This window comes from Hipposideros armiger, unplaced genomic scaffold, assembly GCF_001890085.2.
Source record: "Hipposideros armiger isolate ML-2016 unplaced genomic scaffold, ASM189008v1 scaffold_2, whole genome shotgun sequence".
NCBI lineage: Eukaryota > Metazoa > Chordata > Mammalia > Chiroptera > Hipposideridae > Hipposideros > Hipposideros armiger.
In genome coordinates, this window is record NW_017731352.1 from 931,590 (window position 1) to 954,931 (window position 23,342).

The 23,342-nt window shown below is 40.8% G+C and overlaps 1 long non-coding RNA gene across 1 annotated transcript in view; it reads left to right on the top strand.

Annotated features, from left to right (window-relative positions):
• Positions 1–11,544, top strand: part of LOC109379287 (uncharacterized) — a 211,942-nt gene extending 200,398 nt beyond the window's left edge. Inside the window, exon 3 of the long non-coding RNA XR_002123171.1 lies at positions 11,438–11,544. This is a non-coding gene — a long non-coding RNA (uncharacterized LOC109379287). The remainder of the gene's footprint in view (positions 1–11,437) is intronic.
• Positions 11,545–23,342: the final 11,798 nt, after the last annotated feature.

Below are 23,342 nucleotides of genomic sequence, written 5' to 3' on the forward strand. Positions count from 1 at the left end.
TGTCTTCCCAGAGGAGACTATTCCTAAGAAGACAAAGAGCAATCATAGCAATAACAACAACAAAATAATAATAATAGCATGGGGGATGAGCTGTAGATTAATACCGAATGGTATAGAAGCCTGTAAATACCTCTTCCCAACCCCCCAGGAAGTTTCTATATACATCTAATCACGTTCTGTGCCCAGACTGTTTTGCAGTGTCTTAAAGCTCGGTGCTGCTGTAAGAGCAGTGATATTATCCTCCTGCTGGGGCGGCCCCAGAAATTTCATTTTTTGTTGAATGTTAAATATGTCCCCTGAAGTTTATCACAAACAGCGTGAAGGTTTAAAACTCCACGTGGCTGGTATTTGGTAGCTCTCCCTCCCCACCGAAATGACAAGCCCTGAAGTAAAAAAAGTCTGAAGGGTTGTGATAGATGGGAATATTGGGCTTACCTTCTTGGAGGGGTGCCTTGGCAGCACACATGCCTTCAAACTTCATATAAAAATAATGCTGCTGCGGTAGGTGGGAAGAGCATGTTATCATTCTTGGACTCCAGACAAAGGCAAGAGTAAACATGCATTAAAATGGAATCCATATTTTTACGTTAACCTTTCTCTTTCTAGAAATCATATCAAAATCAGAGGACCCATAATGCTGCCTATCTTTTAAGGACATAGCCACCTCCCAGCATAATCCACGCACTCATTACTTTCCCAACCTCGAGCCAGATGTATAATGTCTGAAGCCATCACTGGCATTTCATTTTTATTCTAAGAGCTCAACTTTGTTAAAAAAAAATTGTCAATTTGAATGTCATCCTGCATTTAACAGCTCTTGCTTTTGTTGGGATCTCTGGGATGAAGATACTTAAAAGTGGGGTGGCCCCCTTTACACCTTTATCTGATTACATTTCCCCACACCTTGGGAAGCTCTTTATGTTGCATCTCTCATTTTGCTTTTAGTTTGGTAGTTTTCCAAATTCACACGAGCCACTTAAGGGCATCAGCACTGAGAGACTCAGGACACAGGGCATCACAGAAATGGTCACACACTTTGGCAGATTGGCTTTTAAAAGTGTGAGAGCCATTGCCAAAGAGACTTGGAGAACTGCTGCCCAGGGTATTTCTTCGGCCACTCTTCTTACTCTGTGACTGACAGGAAGGAGCGCTGGGTGGTGAGTCTCCCCATTCCTCCGCATGCTCCTGGGGCCTGCTCCTTCTGAAAGAGAGAGGAGCTGAAGGGCAGAAATGAACACCATTCCAGGACTGCTGTGAGGTGGCTCAGCTTTTGCTGGGTGAACGCCTAATCCTTGCGTGGCACTCGCTCTGTCCTAGGTCTTGTTGTGAGGGCTTTCCATCGGATGCCTCTTTACACTTTGTGAGAGTGCTATGAGGCAGGAACGGTTATTCTTCTCTCCATTTTACCAGCCAGGAGACTGAGGCAGAGAGTGGCGACGTGATCTGACAGGTCACAGAGCAGTCAGGCCATCTGGCGCCAGGGGCCAACCCCTAACTGCTCTGCTGACCCCATTGCATCAATGGAAGAAGATTGTAAGTTACACGTTAAACGCTAAAACGTCCTCTCCTTTGACTACGAAGATTGCAGGCCACCTTTCCATCAGTAGCGCATGTGACTTCATTTTTATTTTTCCTTGTTTGAGATGACCCTCTTTGCTTATTTAGACCATCTCGGGATTAATAGTTTTATTTTTATCACTTGCTTGGAGGTACAAATATGTAGTCCCTGGGACTAGAAAAGTTCCATCTGTGAAGTAAACATACCCACATTGTAATTAAATGCATAACCTTACTTCATTGGTACCTCTTATTACTTTATGGAGCCATCCAGCTCAGGTGTTTGGAAATAACCTGAAACCAGACTATTTGACAGTCCTTCTCCGTTGTATGTAAATTCACAGTCAGAGTATATAATGTACTGGGGTATCAAGACAGAATACAGTGTTGCTAATTTGGGGCTTTTATTTTGTGGAAATTAATTTTTTCCCAAACATTAGAGAAAGTGACTAATATTCATTCTTCTGATAAATATTTATTAATCCTAACTGTGTATATAGAACTATGCTAGATGAGTCAAGGGATATGATGATGCAGAAATAAGGGTCCCTTCCTTTGGGGGATCACAGACTCATGGGGACAGATGATGGAGAATAGAAGCCCACAAGACAAACAAAAACATTGAAAGTCATAAGAAAGTAAATAGAACAAATTATCACACCTGAATGGTTTAAAATTTCTCTGAATTTGAAAGGGAGGGAAAGAAAGACAGATGAACTAACATTTATTATGAAACTACACTATTCCAGATGGGTTCTTAATGTGTTTTTGATGTAATTATCACGTAGCTTTATAAGGCAGATGTGATTATTTCCTGACTTTACAGACAGAGAAGCTGACTGATCCAAAAAAGTGCCTGCCCTGCCAAAGGGTGAAGAGCCTATCTTCCCCCATGACTCTTACCATGGTTCCCCTAAATATTAGGTGGTAGATTTAGATTTTTGAAGCCAGGTGTTAAGTTAGACTGATCATGAAAGGCTTCGTGGAGGAGGTAGGCATGAGCTGATCAAGACAGAGAGCATATGGGCAGGGAGAAGTCAAGATGATCGCTGGCAGGAATCAGCATGAATGCTGTGATGGAGAGAAGCCTGCACATGCATTGAGCCGGAGAAGGCTTAATATTAATAGAACATTTCTTTAGGGGAAGAGCTGGAGATAATGTTTGAAGGAGGCACGAAGCTTGGTTTGTAGCAGTATGAACTAATTATGATAAGGGAAACACACACACACGCGCACACACACACACATGCACACACTCAGCAGTAAGAACTAATTATTGTAAAGGGAACCACACACGTGCACGCACACACACACGCACAATCACCCATCTTTTGATCATATTGCTACATTCAATCTGGAACATAGCAGTCAATAATATTTCTACTCTACATTAGATGTATTAATTTTTTTCATATTAAGATATATAGGTCACAGAAGGAAATCATCTCTACTTCTTCTCGTTATCATTTATTGAATTTCTCTTTGGTGTAAACAATGCTTGTCTTACTCTCTTACCATCTGGGTCATCACTTGCTTTACTTGAACAGGTCAAGTAAAGGAATCCCTGTGGGTCCAGATATGTGGGTTGCATTCTGCCAGGCTTTCCCACGGGTCTAGAAATGGCAAGGAGCAAATGCCCAGTCTTCTCTGGGGGACATGCCTCACTTTCTGAAAATCCCCTTGCCTGATTTTATAATGTCACATTCTAAAATATTTAGGTTGGTTTTGTGGTTCTCTCCATAAAAAAAATCAACGGTCATGAAAGCATTATCATGTTTTCTTTAAAGAAACTATTTTCTACATTTTAATTCAAAGTTTAATTTATCACCTTTTTGACCAAGTTATCTTAAATCTTCATCTTATTGGTCATGGGTATTGGGCTAGATACAGAGAGAAATACAAGCGTTACTTAATGCAAACAGTAAAATCTCAGCATTTCTAGAGATATGGTTCTGTTTATTTCATGTGCTGCACTAACTCTGCCTTTTGAATTAGAAACATCCTCCTGCTTATGTAAGAATCCTGGGAAAGGGGCATTGTCATATTCATTATGCATTCCACAAGAATCACAAGTGGACAAAACCAGGCATAATACGATGACTGTTGTGTTATTAAAGCACGTTAATAAGGTTACTTCCTCAATAGGGTGAGCTTCTCAAATACCCATGTCTTTTTCAAGAGGTGAGTTGCGTGGAGCAGGATGCTGGATGCTGTTCTGGGTGTGCGTAAGGCCCCTTTTTGTATGTATTTTATGGATTTCTGTGGGTGGACTCCCAGGACTAGTTCCTCTTCCTTTTTAGTCCCCTGTCCTACCTTAGGGAGTGATGTCCTAGAAAGTCTTGAAATTTCTATTTTAGTCCTATAGCAGATAAGAGGAAATAGTTTAAAATAATGATGTATGGGGGAAAGGTCTGTAAACAAAGATCTGCTACATTTGGGGCATTTCTATACAATGCTGTCCTGCTATATTTACCCTTCTGTTCTGAACCCCCACCAACTGAAAAACGCATTGTTTAAGATTTCAATCTGTAGTGATTTTCATTAAATATAAAACCTTTAATGGTACTAAAAATGACTTTAAAGGAAGAAAATGGAAGTAGTGAAGAAGGGTGGGAGGCAGGAAAAGAGGGAGAGAAGAAAGGGAGGGAGGATGAAAGGAAGAGAGAGAGAGAGGGGGGAAGGAAGGAGAAAAAGAAGTTCTTTTTTTTTAAGAGTGCCCACCCAATTGCAGTAGAGCAAAGACTTATCTACATGCATTACTTTGATTTCAAATTATTTTTAGCATAGCTTTTATTGTACTCATTGTTACATACATAAATCTTTAAAGTAATACGTTTTGTAAGAAATGGTCATAAAAATTTACAGCCAGTAACTTTTCCCCTGTCCCTTACAATGATATTCTACTAAAACCATTAAATGGTTCTCATTAATGCCCTTTAAATGATTGTGTAATGACCCACAATCGCTTGTAAGTGAACAACCATTAAAGAATTACCAGTTCTTAGCATGCTTTTAAGTACAGCTTAAATACATGGGAGGTAACATATAATATATTAGAAAAAGTATTAAATTTGAAATAGTAAAAACACGATCATCACAAAAGAATGAGTAGGTGTGCAACGCTACCCTGCAATGACCACGGTTCCCACTCAACACATTATTACAGTCGATTTTACAGCATTTGTTCTTTTCCCGTATTGAATCTTTTCCTTTTTTTCTGGGATTAAAAATAATAATAATAATAAAACCCTGCCACAACAGGAGTGAAAGTGCATATAAAAGCAAATGGGGAAAATAATTAAAGCCATGTATAACAGACAGCAACCCATCTGAACAAAAAGTGAACAATCCATCCCCCAGATATTTCTACAAGAGGGCAAGCACTCATTTTTCTCCTAATCATACAGATAGTGAATATGGGATAGTCTAAGCCCTCGGATGATTGCACTTTTTATAAAGTATTCTGCATCATGGGAACATGGTCAAAGACAGTAAAAAATAATAACTCTTATGGAAAGTATGAGGTCTGATTAATCCCCTGCCATTCCGGGCTGGTTTTGGTAGAAAGCTTACCCACCCACGTAGAGTTGGGCTGTTGATTTACCCTAAACTACAAATGTCACATAAAGACTTTGGTGGCATTTGCTTTTGAAACCGTTTCACTCCTGATGGACCTCGTTTGTATTCCAGTGCCATCTATGGTGCTATGGCCAAGAACCAGGACCCTGGAAACCTCATCACCAAACAGAGCAAGGCACAGGGTGAGCATGATGCCAAATTACACCAGGGACAAGAGAAAATTAAATTTATTAATTTATTTATTCATCAGAGGGAGGAGAGAGACAAGGGCAGGAGCAATTTGGGGCCAGAGGCACAGTACATATTTTCCTTATGTCATTTAAAAACTCAAGGTCAACACTAAATTCCCCAACTGGCATCTTCTTGTCTTCCCTGGATTATCGACACACTACATTTTCTGCTCTCCAATAAGCTCTGCTTATCCCATGTGTGACCACGTTTTTCCTAGTTGCTTCCTCTGGTGTAGTGAGCCAATGGCAGGGAGGCGATTCCTAATATTACAAATGGTGAAATTAGACTTAGTAAAAGGGATCAGACTTGTTTTTCTAGATCATGAAACTGTCAGCTTCACTTTCACCTCCTCAGGGGACCCTTCCCCAACCCCACACAGTTGTTCCCAGTATGCTTATCAATCGCTAGGATGGATAGCCACATGAGACCTGGGAGGGCAGGAGCCATGTCGGTCCTGTTCACGCCCGGATCCCTTGTCCCTTACGCAGTGCCCGACAATGCTGGGCTCTTAAATAAATAGCAGGTTATTAAACTTACCCAGAAAGTTTGCAAAAGAAAATTGTTGGTCAACTAAAGCTGGCTAATTCTAAATAGATCACTATTCAAAAACAAAACAAAGGAAGAAATTTACAAAATTGTCATTAGAAAGTAGAAATCTGGGCCCTTCAGGACTAAAATGAATCTCGGACATCCCCAAGTCTCTCCTTCCTGTGCCCTTTGCCCTCTTCCGTGTTGGTCCCACTCAATCTCCCAGCTCTTTCAAGCCATGGTACTTCTATCTATTAATCTCAGCTTTTCCATTCCTCTCCCTTCCCACAAAGCCCCATCCCCTCAAAAACTGTTCTAAAAGCCACTCCCACTTTTCCCCAGTCCATGGATGTCTGATGTGGAAACTTTTTCATAGTATGAAGAAAAGGACGTTTTCTTCTCTGTGACTGCAGTTCTAGGTATTGGTGGGTTTGAAGGCAACGCCTCCTCAGCACCCTTTAAGCCTGAGAGTGGTGGGAGAGATGGGGATGGAGGAAGAGGGCGTGGGTTAATGGCCGACCTAGGAAAAAGCATTTCTGTTAACTGATTTGTAAAATAAATCAAGCACAGAAACAAAGACGAAAACAAGCCCTTTATCCTTCCAGTATTTCCTTACCTCCCTTTCAGCTGGCAGCCTCTCTGACAGTCAGGGACCTTTCCCGTCTCTGATTGTGAGGACACATCCAATTCTGAGCCTCTTCCTGGTGTGCCTGGCAGTAGCGGCCACACTGTGTGTTATTTAAGAAGTTCCGTTTGGCTCCGTGCTCTACAGAGGAGAGGAGCATATGGCCTGGACTGTTAAAAATACTCATGAGTCATGTTGCCCAGTATTGCAATACAGCCACCTCAAGGGCAATTTTCCAACAGCTCATATTGGTTTACAACATGGAATGAGGACCAGATGAAGTTCCAGGAGGTATTCAGAAGAGACATAATGCAGTGACGCAAGTTAGAATTTGGTCAGTATGTTGGGCTGCATGTCCCTTCTGGAAAGAGGCATGGAGTGTTGGTAAAAAATCAAAGCGAGGGATCCCACTCCCTGGTTCCGTTTATAGACCCAGACCCAGTATTTTGCTAAAACCTCCTATTGGAAGAAGTGGAGTAGACTTGGAGGTGAGGGTGACTCCATTCATTGACTCCCCAGAGACTTTCCTCTTCTCTGCATGACCACTAAGAACTCACCTTGCCTCATGGTGTTTGTTTGGTCCAGAGCCCCACATACTCTAACCCCCATGCTCCTAGCAGAAGATTCTTCCAGGGATAAGCGTTCATGATTTAAAAACAGAGTTATTGCTTTTAGGGAACTTCTGAAAAAGTTTAGATTGTAGATTTTTGTTATTGTTAGGTGGTTGTTTTTCTTTTAACATTTCTGAAAGTTTCTGTGGAAGTGGTCCTGAGTGTGTTGGGCTTCCTGGGGATATTTTATGTGACTTGTCAAACACCAGTATTCAAGAAGTACAGTTGAAACAACAGGAGCTGGGGGGTAAAATGGCTTAGCTCTCAGATAGTCTAAGAGTAGACAGGTGGGACGTCTGTAATAGCTTCATGATTTAGAATACAATGTTCTATTTGCCCTTTATCCTTCTTTCTATTGTAAATTAATCATTAGAGGCTCTATTTGAAGCACTTTTTCCCCCCCTTCATTGTGTATCCTGTTTAAACCTGCCCCATGTGGGCGACTGCACCTGACTGTAATTTGGGGACACAAATTGCAGTGGTTCAGCATTTTGTGACTCCTCTAAGTTAATGTCACTCCCATCTCCTGGCACAATTTGATTCAGAAGGGCGGCAATGTATCATTAATGCATTAAAACTTGTTGTTTTTAGACTGAATACCTGGAATTAGTCGGGAGCCTGACGATCCAAAACAGACTTTTTGCAGTGCTTGCGAGCCCCGAGGAAGCAATTCTTGATTAAGCATCTGCGTTATCAGAGCAGCCCAAGTACTTCAAAGGTCTGTGCAGGATGCTGAAAATAGGCACCTTGCCAAACAGAAATTGAAACACATATACGTACTACACTATTTGCCTTACAGAAATTAATTTTCAGCCTGCAGCACCTAGGATTATTTAATATTTATCTTTAGCAGCAGGAAGAAGAATCTATTATTTTATGAGTTGATTTTGTTATTTTTACCTAAGAGTTTCAGTCAGTCTTTCTCACTTATGGTCACCCCTATGCCCTGCCTATCACCCTCTTTTTATTTATTTATTTTAAAGATTTTATTGGGAATCGGGGGAGGGGAACAGACAAGTTGCTGTCCTTTTGTTCTTCAGTCTAGTTGTGGAGGATGTTGCTTCACTGGCCCATGTTGGTATTATCATTGCGCTTTTCCTGGGTGAGGCAGATCAGTCACCGACAGTTGGACAGCCACTCATGGCTGCTCTTGGCAGCTGCCGGCAGCTCACTGTAGCTTACGGGAGCCTATTGCAGCTCCACTGCAGCCTACGCTGTTGCCGGTGACTCATGGCAGCTCAGCTCCAGGTCGAGCTGTCGTTCACCATTTTAGCTGTAGAGGGTGCAGCGTCACTGGCCCTAATGTGGGATCCGAACTGGGGGCCTGCTGCTCAGAGCTGGCGTCCCAAGCCAACTCTTAACCAATGCACCACTCGGCTGGCCCTATCACCCTCTTTTAAAATTATTATTATCTTTTTAAGTATTTGGCAGCAATGGGAAAATTCATTTCTTATCACTTAATTTCCCAAGTTGATCCCCTGGGAAGAAATGATCAGGCCCCTTCAGGGATCTGAGAAAATTTTAAGGTGTAGGATCAGTTGAATTGACTTGGTGGCATTAGGTCTCAAAGAAAGAGTTTTGGATTGCAAGTAAGGAGGCTGAGTTCTAGAGCCTGTCTCCACTTTTGTGACCTGGGAGACATCTCTTATCTTTTCCAGAACCTCCCCCTCATCATCTGTTCCTAATTAGTTGAGAGTCAGTAGTCCCTACAGAGCTCTTTTCCCTAGTGATTTATCATTCTGAAATGCCACCAAGGTCCTACAGTTCCTCCTTCTGTTCTAAAATTCCAAAGGGTTGTGTGCTACGTTGATTGTTTGCTCCTGTGAAATTAAAGCACCAGGAAAGGAATATGTCACTGTGTCAAATAACAAAATGACTGATAGAGTATCAGGGGGACTTGAGTGTATAAAAAGCCACAATATTGCAAAGTACCTTGTAGATGGGAACTGTTAAATATCAATGGAGCATTGCTGTGTCTGCACCGTCAGCATTTCCCTGTGACCACAGTGAGAGAGATGCTAAAATGTCATTTCATGGACCACATTATGTGCTGCTTACGATGAATCTTCTGGCCATGGTTTATTACATTTTTGATAAATTGTAACTTCTTGGACCCAAATTTGGTTAGCTTATCTCTAGTGCCATTTAAATATCTTAAAAGACTGAATTTACCCCAAAGATTTAATCATTATTCAGCAGCGGTCTGTAACCATGTGGTACTAATTTAAATTACTGTAGCAATGGACAAGTCTCTATCCAGAAATTAATAAATGCAATTTATAAGGAATGTTAAGTAACAACTAACAATTTAATGCTTTGTGAGTTTCAGCCAAACTGATTAAATAATTAAAACAGATTTCTAGGGATAGGGGAAGAGATTTTACCATAAAAGAGATAAACAGTTTGGGAATTGTATGCATTCTTTTAGACATTTAAGATAATTAAATCCAAAACCTATGTTAAAATAACACTAAAGGTCTGGTTTAAATCAGTACTGGGAATTGCTAAGTTAAGAATTGAGCACCATCCTCAGTGTCTGTCCCATTGTTTTAAATAAGACTTTTGGGGACTCTCAGAGCACGAGGTCAGTTTACAGAGCTTGCTATTGGTGTGACAATATTGGTATCAAGCACAAATAAATATATGCAACGGAACTTCTTTCTTACCATGACGTTTTTAGGCTTTTACTTAGACAACCGGATGTTTAGAATCTTCTTAGAGCTGTTGTACAAACCTGAAACTCTCTTATACATGGTTTTCAAATTTGTACTTGTTAAAAAAATGGTAAAGGAATTTAGAGATCATAGCTATTTTGATTGAATGTGCAGTTAAGTGTAATATGGACATTTATGGGTTTAAAATAATTCATTTTTGCGACAAATTGTTGAATGCTTGTATGTGTACAGTACAGGTATGTTTTTGTGATGCAGAGTTTTACGAGGCATGAAAGCCCTCTATTTTCTGATAAATAATTTTGCAGGCAGCAAAAAGATGGGTAGTCCTCTTGATAGAAATCAACATGGATTATAATAGAATGCATTCCTTTTAAGGATAATTTTTCTTAAATCATTAGCACAAATGCCTCAAAAGGTGTCTATCAATCATCCTTTACATTGTATTTGTGGCCCACCAACCCGGTGGAGAAAGACTGACTATCTAACCACTTGTGTCAGGGCCTCCTACCTTAACTGTATGAACGCTGGATGGTGGTATCTATGGGATGGAGTGGAAATGTGGAAGTTGTTAGAAAATATATTTTGGGGGTGTGCATAGTTAGTGAATGATATTTGGTTGAAATTTCACTGAACTGGCCAGCTGTTTTGGGGTTAGATAGATGCAAATTAAAGGTTCTACTACCCAATAGGTTTGGAATTCATTTTTTTTCCAAATCAAACATATTGTACTTTCCTCAAAATGTGCTTTTCCTTATATGATAAATAATTATCCTGGTTTGCCTGGTTCTGGGTTTCCCAGGATGCAGATTTTTGTTTTTGTGCAAAAACTGGTGAAGTCCCAGGCAAACCCCGATGAGTTGTTTGTCCTACCTTTTAACTTCTCCTCTTGATTAATCATACTTTCAACTATTCAATCATTCTGGACTTTTCCATTTTTTTTTTCCACATCAAATTTTCACTGAGTTTCATCAAGTATTTTATTCTTCCTCTTCTCCAGACTCTATTCTTGCCTTGGCTCTAGCAATAGTATGCTTTTGCCTGAACTATAGAAGCTACCACTAAAATGCCCCACCTCTAGATTTGCTCTCACCTCAATCACCCTACAACTCAACTTTCACTAATATTTTTAAATGCTTGTTCACTTTGTTAAGCCTTCAGTGTTACTTATTACATAAAACCCCAATTTATATTCAAAGTTGGGGAGAGATAAGGCCCTCCATCAGCTGGTTCCTGCCAAAATCTCCATCCTCACCTCCATCCATACTCTTTCAACTCTATTCTTTAGCCACGTGGATCCACTTTGAGTTTCATGGGCACAGAATACTAATTCACAGTTGTATATCTTTGGCTATAATATTTCCTATTTTTGGAATGCTCTTCCCAGCCCTTTTTTAATCTGGAAGGCAACTAATTATTTTTCAAGGCCTAGTTTAAGCATCACCTTTTTAATGAAATCCTTTCTGCCCCAGAATGAAATTGACCACTGCTCATTTTGTGCTAGAGTGTGCCTTGTATATTCATCATGTACCTAAAAACACATGCTGTAGTTACTTATTGACTTGTTAGTCTTCTGTTCTAGATTTTGTACCCTTTTAGTGAAGGGAAACTGATTTATTAATATTTATTTCCAGATTTTGTTATCAAGTCTTACAAAAAAACGACAATGAAATGTTGGTGGAGTGAATGAAGAATCTGTCTTCCTGCATCATGGGAACCATACTGAGATAGTAGAACAATGTATATGGTGAGTCTCCAAGCACTTACTTGGATAATGTTCTTCTCATATTGCCTGGTTGAAACTTGAAGTTTCAACTTACTTGTTTATCATTTCATCATTGTATCATTTATTTGCTCATAGAGTAACTTCCAAAAGCAAACTGTATGTCCACATATTAGCGAGGTGCCACTTTGTATCATGTTTTCTTATTCTATGTCAGTTTTGATTCAAATCTAGCAAACACCGTTGACTGCCTAGCCAACATTCATCTCTCTGCCCCATCCCCATGACTCTATCCTTCCAAACAGAACACTGTTTATTTCAGGGTCACCTCTCCTCTGCAGGGTCATGTACTTCTGAAATGTTCCCAAAAGGGGTGGCTCCTGATTTGTCTAAGGCAATCATAGTGACCCATTCCCCAAAGCTATGTAAAGATGGCTTAAGGTTCAGGCTCGTGACGCAATTCTGGCCAATGATTTATAAGGCAAACATGGGATCTTTTGGAAAGGTTCCCTCTCAAAAGGAAGGTACTGAGGAAGAAATGGTCTCATTATCTGGATGTTGTTCTATCTGTATGTGGCACCTAAAGCTACTGTGGTCATGTTGTGACATTGAGAGAGGCTGGCCTTTCACTGAGACAAGCATATCAGAAAAATAAAAGGAACCTAATTCTTGATATCATTATGGAGTCTCTGATCTTGCCTCAGCTAGAGCCCTCAGCCTCTTTCTTCTAGACTTCTAATTATATTACATGTGACTGAAAGTCTTACAACTGACACAGACAAGTATAACATTCTAATCTGAGAGGGATAGGGCCTTTTGTTTAATGCATATCTTAAGGGATATCAAAGGCAAGGATAAAAACGCTTAAAGCACATGTGAAATAAAGGTGGAAGCTGCTGAAATGACCACCTGAGAAGATTCAAATTCAACCATGTGTTTAACACCTATGTTAATCAATCAGTCAATCGATGAAGATTCTGTTTGAGGAACTGTACTAAGTTCTTGTAAGGGACACACACTCTAAGCAGGCACAACCTTTCTCTGGTGAGCTAACGGTCTCATTAGTGAGCTGGGGCAGAGACCTAGATTACTATTCCATAAAAAAAGAAAGTAATGAAGTATGATAGCAGTGCTGATGATCTCACATTTATTGAACAATTACTACATACCAGACACTGTTCTAAGTCTTTCCCAAGGACTTTTATTTGCATCAGCTGTATTTTTTTCTCTCAAATATGTTCCTTGCATACCGCTTCACAGCCTAAAAATACTTCTGTGCATGTAGACTTAATATAAGTCTGTCTTGTTCTAAAAGAGAGCGAGAGGAAGGAAAACACTATCTTTCCTGACTTTATTTTCCTCTCCAGGTACCACCTTATTTCCCTTTACAAACTTACAAACTTCACCAAGTTTGTTTTTGTTTGTTTTTGTTTGTTTGTTTGTTTTTAAATAACAAACTTTATTCCTTAGAACATTTTTAAGTTGACAACAAAATTGAGCAGGAAGCAGAGGGAGTTCCCATAAGCACCCTGTCGCCACACACACGAAACTTCCCCCACAACCAACATCCCCACCATGTGGTGTGTTTGTTACAATCAACAAACCTACATTATCATATCATTATCACCTCAAGTCTCATTTACATCAGGCCTCACTCTTGACATTGTAAATTCTGCAGGTTTTGACAACTATTGAATGCCATGTATCTCCCATTGTAGTGTCATACAGAATAGGGTCACTGCTCTAAAAATGTCCTGTGCTCTGCCTATTCAGCTCTCCCTCTCCCTGCACCAAGTTTTTGGAAAAACTAAATAAATGACACTTCCTTCCATGAGCCTCTGGTTTTTCACATCATATTCATTCTTTGATCCACTGTACTTACTTTCATTCCCCTCCTGTTTCTGAAACTGTCCTGAAAAAGGTCACCATTGACCATGATATTGAAAATTCAGTGGTTGTACCCCTGCTAGTTATTTCTTTTTTCCTCCCCTCGGTAACAACGTCATCTATCCAGCTTACCTAAGGCAGAAACCTCAGACCCACATTGGACTCTCACCTCTTTCTCTATCTCTTGTTAATTCTATTTCCAAAATTGTTATTGCATAAATTTCTCCTGAAAGAAATGCGACGTTTCTTGCCTCACTTTAGGGCTTCCATTATCTCTTCTCTGGACTACTGTAAAAACCTCCCAACTTATTCTCATGCCAACCCATACGCTATAGTGATATCAAAGTAACTTTCTAAAACACCATATTCTTACTGGCATTCTCTGTTTGAAATACTTGAATAGTATGAGATAGTATTTCCTGCAAAATAGCATCTAAACTCCTCAACTTGGTCTTAAAGACCTTCACAGCCCTGCAAAGCATCACCTGTAGTCACTCCTCCTCCATGATGTCTCTTCCACCTACACAGAAGTGGTCTGTGCCCTAAGCATGTGCATTTTCACTGCTCTGTGACTTTGTCTAGTCTTCTCTCTGTGTGGAACGCCCTCCCTCCCTTGTCCAGGTAAAGAGCTTCTATTGCTGGGGCATATTGCAAATGTTCCCTGCTTTTCTGCCAATCGTTTCATAGCACTTTTAACATTTCTCCCTCATCAAAACTGTTGTGCTATGTTGTCATATTTGTTTGTCTATGTGCCTGATCCCTTCTGTTAAATGTGAGCTTTTGAGACAAGGAACTTTGCTTCATTCTGTCACATTTCATCTCCAGTACCTGGTATAGTGTCTAGTACTTACTAAATGTGTGTTGAATTAAGGCTATTGTGATGGTGTGAACAGATTGTGATGGTGATGGGAGCTCTGAGTGGGAGCAATTGTCAGGGTAGTTTTATTCATTGATTCACTCATTCGTTCATTCAACAAATATTTACAGAATATCTACTATGAGCCAGGCACTCTTGTAGGTACTAGATATAACAATGAACAAACAGAGGACTATATTACACATTATGTATGGGACATAATATCCTATGCTAGTGGGAGAAAACAGATACAGTGAACTTGGCAAAGGGCAAGTCCCATAAATGAATGAAAAGATTAATACATAAATTATTGTAAGATATAGGGAGTGGAAAGGGTCAGTGATAACCTGACCAGTCCATGACCCACCCAAACGCATTTATTTAAACTCACATTCACACATCAGTCACAGCAGCTTACACATGACCTGGCCCACTGAACCTATTTTGGGGCCAGATTTGGCCAGTTGAGTACCTCTTTAAAGCCCTTGTTGCAGAGACATCTTTGTTCCAGATTCTGTTTCTTGAAAAAGCAGGGAGCGGCAATAGGTCCTTGAACCCTGGCAGCATTTCCTTAGTCTTACTCCATTCTACCTTGATAACAGCACCTGACTTTGTCTTATCTTCTTTATCCCATGCTTGTAGTTTTATGATATTTTCTCAGCAGCTACAAGCTTGTCCTGAGAAAATGGTCCATTTATATTCCTTGGAAAAAAATACTCTTGTTTGGGAATCAAAGGCCCAGCAACGAGAGTGCAAGAGGGGCAAAAAAGAGCATGGATGCTCTCACACCAGGTTCAGAAGTTTTAGTGCATTAAAAATAGCTTCCGCAATTATCCTTTTTAGGGACTAGGAGAATGGAGAATTATGCTATTAATGTGTGTAGGTATGACTAGATGGCAGAAGAATGCAATCATAATATTTTATAGTTGAAGAGACACTTAAAGATAATTCTAGATTAACTCTCTCATTTTTCAGACAAGGAAACTCAAACTCAGGAATTAGTAACTTACCCCAAGTTGTGCACCTAAATATATTAAAATAGCATTAATAGCTGACCAATTACTTCTGCTCCATGTCAGTAGCCAAGAGTTTCAAACATTAGAAACTTGAAGGCTAGACCAGCAGATTATAGATGCTTTTGTTTTGTTTTGTTTTCAAATTTCTGTGATCTAAATACCCAGCTCTTAATAGGGAATAAACCTACAACAGAGGTAGCTGGAGATGGCTTGTAGTTGATATGAATATGTAAGGATGGTGTGTGAAATGCTTTTAACTCCAACCTAAAAATTAAAACAAGAGGCTTGCAGAATTATAAGTTTTGATAGTATGTGGGAGAATAGTACTGCATATCTATTAAATTTTTTACTTGCCCAATTTATCTATGAAATCTTCATTCATTCATTCATTCGTTCACAAATGTTGAACCCTTGCTATGACTTACTCCTGAGCTAAGTGCTGTGGAGGACAACATGTAGCAGGATGCTTCCCCCTCCCTGTACTCAAAGAGCTCACAGTCATACAGAGGAGACAGATGTGCACGTATGTAATTCTTGAAGGAAGGGGAAGCCCACCTGGACGCTGAGGGCAGTTTGCTCCACGTCAAGTGCTATATTAAAAACACCACTGCATTCTTGCTAGTCATCCTAACAGTGCCGCCTGTGCACTAATAATTCTCTGAAGAATCTTTTTTACCCTCAAGCAAAAATAACCTGTTTAGAAGATATGATGAAGAGGTGTTTCTGCTTCTTTTGAAGTTATAATATCTGCTAAGTGACGTACCCTGTGTTTCTGCTTCACTGTTCCCGGAAGGACCAAGGCTCCTGAGTCATCAGGTGGCAGTCATTCTCAGCAGCCATTGGCTCCCGAGGAGCAGGCATTTCCATCCGTCTGCAAAATGAAGAAGAATTCACCACCTGCTTGAATCCACCGTATGTGTGTTGGTTGGGAGTTATTACGAGATGTACCCCTGACAAGAGCCGAGTTGCCCAGACAGCTTTCCGTTATCAGATGGGCCAGTGCCAATCATCATTGTTCTCACAAGGTGATAGCAGGAGTTGTTCCCTGTTAAAAGATGGTGGCATTCTGGCAGGGTCATTGTGGTGTGAAGATGCATAGCATTTGTCAGGTTTGCCTAGGACTTCTGGAGGTTTAGTTATGAAACTTGTTAATTGAGCTATAAATATAGCTGCAGCCTTTGCCTTCCAGTCAGGCAGTGTGTTAATTTGGGTTTGGCAGGGGGATGGTGCAAGCTGCCAATGTTATGTTAGGATTAGTAACGTGCAGTACATTTTAACTCCACTTCCCCATGCGCCACGCTTTCCTCCTCTGTTTGTTATCTTTGTGAGGGAGAAAGAAGAAGAGAAAGCAAGTTCATTGTCATGGGCGTCTTACGGTAGTGATGTTTATCTGTGGGCATGCTTTGCACCTTCCAAGTCTCCAAGTACAGAGAGTTAGGAAGATAAATGAAGGAAACCATGGGCAGCATTTAGAAGGCTTGGCCACAGTCTTCTGCCCGAGATTGGCATAATCACAGTTGCCAACCAGAGGGTATCTGCTCTTTCTTCCTCCAGGAAACTCATCCCTATAGTTAGGATATCTCTCTGTACACTAAGGTGGAAATGACAATAATAAATATACGTTATCCTTAATAAAAACAGGTCCTCCCTTTTTTTTACACGCATGGATCTAATGACACGTGTGTAATGCAGGAGGTTTATTTGTTTGTTTCCTCCTCAAATACTTATTATTGTAGGGTAAATGTGGCACTGCCTCATCTCATTGAGGAAAAAAAATGTGAAGATTTTGAACGGTACATAAAATCAACTGTGGTTGTGTACTTTGTGCTCATCGAGGAAAGAAATTGCAGACGCAGTTATCACCCTGCCTGTTTTGAGACTCTTGATAAGTATTAGTTGAATAAACAAATGGATGAATGAATGGGTGGGTCTCAGTGGAGCAGAGTTTTGAAAGAGTGGCCTCTGCAGACGATCCAGTCAGCAATGTCTGCTTTCTTTCCTGAAAACATGGAAGTGACCTGGAAATAGGTTGGCAAAAATGTGCAGTTCTGTTTGTTGACAAGGTGGTAGAGGAAAGAACTCACTTCCAGCTAAATAGCATCAAATATTTATTTATTTATTTTCTAAAGCACCTGGCTTGAGTAGCAATATGAAAGAATGTATAAATCTAACATCCTGTGTGGGTCTCTCTGGAGACCATGCTGATTGCGTTTCCCTGGTTATGAAACATTAGCGAGAGATCAGCTTGAACTAAATATTCTTTGTTTTTCCTTCTGCTTTCCCTTCATGGGCATGTCTCTCACCTCTGATAAGTAGAAATATCCACTCCTTTATGTTTTTTGTTTAATTAGGGCCCTGTGTCTTTCTCCCTTCTTGAGTTGAGCTCTAGAAATGAAGATGTTATACCATGGGTATAGAAATGAGTTCAATTCTAATGAAGATTGTGTTAATTTTTATGTTTTACAATGAAGCTGTAGCCTGCCTCAACTACACCAGCTGTTAATTGTATTTTCCTTAAGTCCTTTTAATATTCATTTGAAAAGCATTTTATAACCCATCTGGTAACCTTGCTGCTAACCAACAATTATAGTCTGACATCTGAATACAAAGAATTTGGGACAAGCCACACTTTTACATGGAAACTTTTAAAACAATGTCTCCCTTAATATATTCTTTACTAAAAAACATTGTGAAGAAATGATTATAGCCTCACTACATTCTGACATGCTGGGAAAAAAAATGGCTGTTCATTCTTTGAAGCTTTATACCAACTTAGGGATTGGGAAATTGAGAGCACAATAATAATAATAATAAAAGCACAGGCTATGCCAGGCAGTCAACTTTTCTTCCGCTCCACCCCATTCACAAACTTGACACAGCTTGGACCAACATTAATTCCAACAGTTGGAGGTGGACAGAGAGTGGGTGCTATTCACAATGTGGTTACTTTGGAGACTGAACAGTCTGGAATCGAACTGATAGGATTATTAGAGTCTGAAACAGGGCTGCTATGGGCAGTTGTGGGTTTTTGTACTTAGGCACCAGGCCGAATAGGCAAGTGTGCGCTGGAATCTAGCCCTGGTATGCTTGCCAAGATGTATGCCCCAGCCTGGGGCTGCATCAGCTGGGAGGAAAGGGCCTTTCTGCAGTTCATCTGCTAGGGTGGAGTGCCTTTTTGTAACTTGCACAAAGATGCACTGTGCGCTGGAAATGGCCTTGGCTGGAAATAACTGTTGATGGGGATCCCATCTCTCCCAGTGCTATTGTGTATCTGAAACACTCCTGGATTCTTTCAGTCCCTTCATTCACCTGCCCACCCCCATCCCCATTGGTGGGAGGAGGAGTGACTTAGCTGATGGGAGGAACTGGAAGGAGAAACCAAACCTTGGATAGCTCTGCCCCTTCTGCTGTCTTTCTTTAGGAAACCAGCTGCTGGCAGGGAACACATACCTTGCAGGTGGGTGTGGGAGATGGTGAGGCGAGCGGAGAGGCCTGACCCCATTCAGCATCTCTAATTCTAGGAAGCTCCCTTACCCATATTTCCCAACCTTGCTGTATTCATTTAGAAGGGTTATAATTTGCCCTCTGTTGGTTCAGTCATTTTTCAGTTGGTTCAGACTTCAGGAAGAAGGGTGCTATTTACTGGGCTCCCATCAGGATCTTAGAGACCATATAATTCCCTCTTTCTGCCCCCCACACACCCATACATGTAACCTAATTGTTCTTTCCAGCAGGAGCCATGAGCTGGTGGACCGCTGGCCACATCCAGACCACACCAGGTTTTGTTTGGCACACAGAGAATCTTTTGAAAACAATGGTACCAACATTTAAAAATGGTAGATGGCATGTACGCATCAAGATTCCTGGTCCTTGTTAAGTAATAAAAGTGGCAAACCTGGCCACCTTGGGCCTGCCTCCCCACGTGGCAACAATCAGCTTGAGTTGTGCTGCCCTCTTCTTGGGGCAGACTCTCTGCAGTTCTCCTCTGTCCCCTCCACTTGCTATTGGCTCTCGGGCTGAGACTGCGTGTCAGCCGCCATCTATCATTCCTCTCACACAGTTTTTGTTTTGAAGTAAATGAGCATCTCTTTATTCTTACATCCTTTTCAAAACGTTGATTGGGAAGACTCCATTTATGAAGACACATGGGAGAGAGCAAATGTCTTTATACAATTGTAGATTATTTCCATATGTTGAACGTATATTTCTTTCCTGGATGATTCACACATTATGCTACCTATCTGGCTCCTATCAGCAGTTGGGATTTCTTTAGCATGTTTTTAAAGAAAGCCTTTGTTTCTTTCAAAATATAATCGATGAAAAGATATTCGCTGCTTCCCTAGCCAGACCATTCTACCACATGGAAGCACATCCTTATCTTTACCTGGTACCTGCCCCCTGCACTTTGCACACAATGATATTGGCTCAGCCATCTGGTGTCAAATGAACAAATATCTTGCTGGTATTTCTTAGTATTGTTCACTAATATTTCTTGGCCTCCTGCTTCTGGATATGGTAGAATTTCACTTCCTCCAAACCCTTAAAGTTAACCATGGCATAGTTCTAGACTGTGGAGACCTCTGTTCCCACTTGGCAGCTTTGGTGGATCTTAGAGATTATTACTTTCTATTTATTTATTTATTTATTTTCTGGGATAAAATTTCATTTAAAACATGCTCATGTGTTTTCTGAATATGCAACACGTTCCCATCCTGCTTAATTGTAAGAAAATCTCTATTAAGATAATTATTCCTATGGTCAGCTCTGCCAACAGCTGCAGAACACTCCAGAACAGTGTGAAATCTGCCTTCAGGCCAGAAAAAGGACAATGTGACCCATTTCCTTATTTAAGAATATGTCACATTGGGCCTGTTTGCTACTTCATTGAGCCCTGTGTCATTGCTGATAGGAGCACCAAGAAACATGTCATGGAGAGCACAGTTGTCATTCATTGCTGGGAAAAGGAATGGTTATTCTTCAAACCTCCCACTGAGTTTCTGCCATGTTTGAATGTATCCAGAGTCTCCTTGAACTTGCTGGAGTATTTAGCTTTCATCTGTAAGCCTAGACTTACTAGGGGAAGTGAGCTCTATGTGCAAAGGAATATTCCCTTTGTTGCTTCTGAACAATGTCTTCCAAAATTCAGGAAACATCCTCTGGTTCTAGTACTCATAATTTTTTAGGCTTAAGTTGTATAACCTTTGATTTCATGAACCTTCCCTGTCTTACAAGAATTGACTGTCTTTTTCATTTGGAGGTTATTAATAAGGATTTTTAAATATTCTTAATAATTCACCAGAATTAAAATACTATATATTTTATTTTAAAAATAAACCTACATCCATCTAGTCATTGATTTATCTATGGTAGCGTCTCCTTTCCTCTTTCTTCCTAAATGTGTGATTGGCTGGTGTGAAGAGTGGCAAGGAGGGGAACTAAATGGAAACTACAGAGAGGAAACAAAATTCTTGTTGCTTCTTCCTACAACCTCCCCCCCCTCCCTGGCCCCTATTCAGGCTAATGGAGAAGTAAAGGCTGAAGGTTTTAAAGATCAAAGTGAACATCGGGCTCATGTGGGAAACCATCCTGATCTCCTACGATACATACTGATTATAACTGTGGGCAAGATACAATAGAAAGAACTTGAAATTCTGCAGGAAGAAGGTTCTAGTTCCAGCTCTGGAGGTGATTAGGCCATTTGGCTTGTCTTAGCCTCACTTTCCTGGTTTGTAAGATTTCTATTCTACCTGCCTTATTGAGGTGATCTGAGAGTAAAATTCAACATAGGAGCATCTCTTTAAAGTGGGCTGCTCCAAATGTGCTAACTTCAGGTAGAGACCTATTGTTAGGAAGGAACAATTTTCCCCAAAATGTTTTGGGTGACTCCCGTTGGCTTCTGCCCCTGCCATCTCTTCCTTCATAGACCTTTACAGGACACAACCTTAAAGAGTAATCGTTTGTTTCCTGCACCAGGTGGTCTTCACTACTCCCTGCTTCAAATTGAAGTGCCCAGGGAATTCAGTCTCTGTATGTCCCTCCCTGGGCTTTTTGCTGAGTTTATGTGGGAAGTCCCTGAGGTCAGAGGAAGGACCTAGAAAAACTAATATCTGAGATGGCAAGGAGTAGAGCATCTGACTGGGCTTCTCTGGTGTGGGTGCTGCATGCAGTAGCAGTACAGGACACCCTGGGAGCACCAAGGTACTGGAGTGGTAACAAAGGGTCCAAGGATGCTGTAGAAAAGGTTTCCAAGAGCTGTGGGCAGGCCACGTCTACACCAGAATTTCTTTTCTCCTTTCTTCATAGTAAGAGGTGTCATTTCACTCTCTCTCCCACTTCTGTTCCCAGGAATGTTTTTTTTCCTCAAACAGGCGTGATGTAAGGATCCCAAGTACAATCCTGATACCAGGGCATTTGTTTAGTAATATTTTCTTTGGGTAGGGATGAGCCATTTTCCAGTTTATTTTCTGGATAGTTAGAAGTTTCCGGTGCCTTGTTTTCAGCGGCCCTGGGAACCTACTCTTAGGGCCATGTAGAAATACACTTTTCTGTCAAGCTTTGGTTTCTGAGGCGGTGATGCCTGTAAATCATCGCTGCCAACTTACTGCTCATTTTTTCTAAATGAGAATTATTTTGAAATCAGACTAGCTATGTTGTGGATGGAATTAGCGAAGGAAAAAGAAAGAGGATTCCAGGTGATCCAGTCCGCCCTTAATGGGAAAGCAGAGTGTAGGTGAAAACGGGTGTAAATGAATCAACAGATATTACCTTTTTATGTGTCCTGCCATCTTAAGTTTATTCGGTGTAATAAGAATATATAAGCTGGAGGGGAAGACTTTGTGATCTATGCCTCAGATTTATTTCTACTCCCTGGAGTCACTGCTTCACTAACCTCGCTCTGGCCTGCATCATCCTTCATCCTTCCAAAGTAAATAAATGGAGTTCTCTTCAGCTTTTTTTCTTAATTAGCTATCAAAATTTGAGGTGTCATCCAGACTTTGAAGGCCCCTCTGACATAGTTTTAAGAATGTGGGGGTTGCCCTGCTGTCCTTGACCAACTCGTCCCTCTTCCATCAGCGGTCGCCGCGATGCGTGCAGCCACATGCACGTGTTCTGCCTGGTTCCCACCGCCAGTTCCAGCGATGGGGAGCTCCTGGCCTCTGTTTGTATATAGAGCTGTCTGAAATGCATTCAGGATCTCTTGAGGTGAAAAGAGTTATATAAACAGAGAATGTTATTATGGATTCTTACTACAGATGGAAATGACTGGGTATTCTCAAAATAAATAACATTTCACATTTTTATAGATATGTAACATAATATGCATGTGTGTGTGTGTGTGTGTGTGTGTGTGTGTATTTATATTCTTTCCATCTTGAATACACAGCCTCTCCTTCCTCAGCACTTGGATAAGCCATTTATTTTGCCTCCTGCTTTTCTGATTCTCTTCTTAAGAATTCATTTAATTGTTGCCAGCATTTGGAGAGTTAGGATGAAGCGGTTATAGGCTTCCTGCTAGCTCCCTCCAGATAAGCCGGCCGTGGCTATAGCAGTTAGGAGGGCTGAATGCTGAAAACACTTAAGTTCTGTTTTTCCACTTCCCCTCTAAACAGAGATCAATCAGCTTGTGGCTCAGCGTAATTACAAATGGAAACTTCCTAGAAGAGGTGCCCAGAATTAGAGGATTCAGGGGAGGGCACCTAGATCAGAAGTTGCTTGTTTAGGTATTTTGGGTGCCCCCTCCTCTTTTTGTTGAATCCATGTATTCATTTTCTTTGCCTTCTGGAGGGCAAAGCATGCCACGTTTCATTTATACATTGATCCACTTTCAGTAAAACCAACTAGTGAATGGAGATAACTGAATAAATGAATGACAGGATTATCACTTTCATAACGGTGCCATTCCTCCAAGGAAAAGCCTGAGTTATTGGGACCCTGTCCCTGGGGTTTGCAGAAAAGAGTCAAGATGCCAAAGATTTATCCTGAGCCAAGGAGGAGGAAGATTGGCATTCACAAGTCCGGGCAACACAAGGCAGACAACATCTGGCTTTGCCAACTCC